We start from the raw sequence: 2,500 nt of genomic DNA on the forward strand, positions 1-2,500 counted from the left end.
CAACTCCAACTGAAAACTGATCCCTTTTCCCGCCTCCAGGACTGTGAACTCCTCGGTAGGCGGGACCAACCGCCTGGCTCCGCCCCACCTGGTGTGGACATCAGCCCCTGGAGGAAGGCAACAAGGATTTGTGTTTGACCTAGGTGTGCCTAGCCGGGGTGAGGGGTGTGTTGATGTAGTACCTGTGACGACCTGGCTTGTCCAGGGCGCCACACAACAATAAGGGCCCCGGACCAGTGCAACAATAAGGCGCTCTAATCAGCATCTTGATATGCACACCTGTGAGATGGATGAATTATCTCCACAAAGAAGGGTTCACTAAGACAAATTCAGACAATTTTTGTGAATATTTGAGAGAAATAGGCCTTTTGTGTACAGAGGAAGAAAAAATAAATAAATATAATTATATAATATAATATATAATATATATATATATATATATATATATATATGTGTGTATATATACATTGTGAGGTAGCGTGGTCGGCTGCGCAGCAGAAGACACGGGATCCAGGCACCAAGGGTCACAGCACACGGTTTAATATCCAAACAAAAGTCCACAACAGTACACATGTGCCTCTCCGGCAGAGAACTCCGGGAGTTGTGTTCACTCCCTCACAACACCCGGCACACCCGCCCTTGTTCCTGTTTCCTTTTAACCCTTCCTTCAGCCTGTAGGGAAACAGCATTAACCCTGGAGTGGAGTTACTTTCTATCATGGAGTGAGCACAACCGGGGCGAGACATACCGGCCGTCATAGATAACCCCGGTCACAGTCTCACATACCCCCCCCCCTCAGTTCAAGCGTGCGGGGTTGAACTCCCGCCATCAAACACGGGCCGCGGGACAAGGCATCGGCGTTGCCCTGCAACCTACCGGCCCGGTGTTCAACCGTAAACCGGAAGTTCTGCAGAGAAAGGAACCACCGGGTAACCCGGGCATTCCGTTCCTTGGCGGACCTCATCCAGACCAGCGGAGAGTGATCCGTCACCAAGCGAAACTGCCGTCCCAGCAGGTAATAGCGTAGGGACTCCAAGGCCCACTTGATCGCCAGGCACTCCTTCTCCACTACGCTATAATTCCGCTCGGGAGGGGTGAGCTTCCTACTCAAGAAGGTGACGGGGTGTTCCTCCCCCTGAACTACCTGAGACAGCACTGCACCCAGGCCGACCTCCGAGGCGTCAGTCTGTACTATGAACTCCTTCCGGAAATCAGGGTTGACAAGAACGGGCTGCCCGCACAGGACTCCCTTCAAGGCCCGGAAGGAGTCCTCGGCCTGCGGAGTCCAGCGCACCATGACGGACTTCTTGCCTTTGAGAAGGTCCGTCAAGGGGGCTGATAGTCCCGCAAAATCTTTTACAAACCTCCTGTAATACCCCACGATACCCAGGAAGGCCCTAACCTGCTTCGTGGTCAGGGGTCTAGGCCACTTCTGGATCGCCTCAACTTTGTTAATTTGAGGCTTAATCACTCCTTGGCCTATTACGTAGCCCAAGTAGCGGGCTTCCGTGAGCCCCAACGCACATTTCTTGGGATTGGCTGTCAATCCGGCTGTTCGGAGCGCGTTCACCACCGCTTGTACCTGTTCCAAGTGGGTCTGCCACTCAAAGCTGTAAATAATGATGTCATCAAGGTACGCTGATGCATACGCCTGGTGGGGTTCCAGCACCAAGTCCATCAACCTCTGGAACGTGGCCGGAGCGCCATGTAACCCAAAAGGCAAGACAACATAGTGGAAGAGACCCTCCGGCGTAACAAAAGCGGTTTTCTCCTTGGCGGACTCAGTCAGTGGCACCTGCCAGTACCCCTTGGTCAGGTCGAGCGTGGTGAAATATCGCGCCTGTCCCAGCCTATCAATCAGCTCATCCACCCGGGGCATGGGGTAGAGATCGAACTTGGATATTTCGTTCAATCTCCTAAAGTCATTGCAGAACCTTAAGGAGCCATCGGGTTTTGGTATTAGGACAATGGGACTAGCCCATTCCCTCCGGGATTTTTCGATGACCCCCAGGCGTAGCATTGTCTTCACTTCCTCTGATATGGCTTGTCTTCGAGCCTCCGGCACCCGGTATGACTTCAGGCGTACCTTCAGGTGAGGCTCGGTGACAATGTCATGTCGTATCAGACTGGTCCTACCAGGCAGCTCGGAGAAGACATCGGGGTTCTGCTGAACCAGCCGTCTGGCCTCTCGCCTCTGTTGCTTGGTGAGGGCTTCTCCAATCCTTACTTCCGGTTCGTCCTCTCCGGAGGTCGTTGGAGCCGGATGTGAACGACCCGAAGAGGAGGGAGATGGGGAGAAAACAACCATCAGGCTTTCCCGTTCCTGCCAAGGTTTTAATAGGTTGATATGGTATATTTGTTCGGGTTTCCGCCTACCGGGCTGCAATACTTTATAGTTGACCACCCCGACTCTTTCCTTTATCTCGTAGGGGCCTTGCCACTGAGCCAGGAATTTACTCTCCGCCGTGGGGATTAAAACCAACACCCGATCCCCGGGTTT

The 2,500-nt window shown here is 53.1% G+C and overlaps 1 protein-coding gene across 3 annotated transcripts in view; it reads right to left on the reverse strand.

Moving 5' to 3' along the window:
- PIEZO1 (piezo type mechanosensitive ion channel component 1 (Er blood group)) overlaps positions 1-2,500 on the reverse strand; it is a 240,675-nt gene that overhangs the window by 167,494 nt on the left and 70,681 nt on the right. The gene's annotated exons all lie outside the window — the stretch shown is intronic.

This window comes from Anomaloglossus baeobatrachus, chromosome 10, assembly GCF_048569485.1.
Source record: "Anomaloglossus baeobatrachus isolate aAnoBae1 chromosome 10, aAnoBae1.hap1, whole genome shotgun sequence".
NCBI classification, from domain to species: Eukaryota; Metazoa; Chordata; class Amphibia; order Anura; family Aromobatidae; genus Anomaloglossus; species Anomaloglossus baeobatrachus.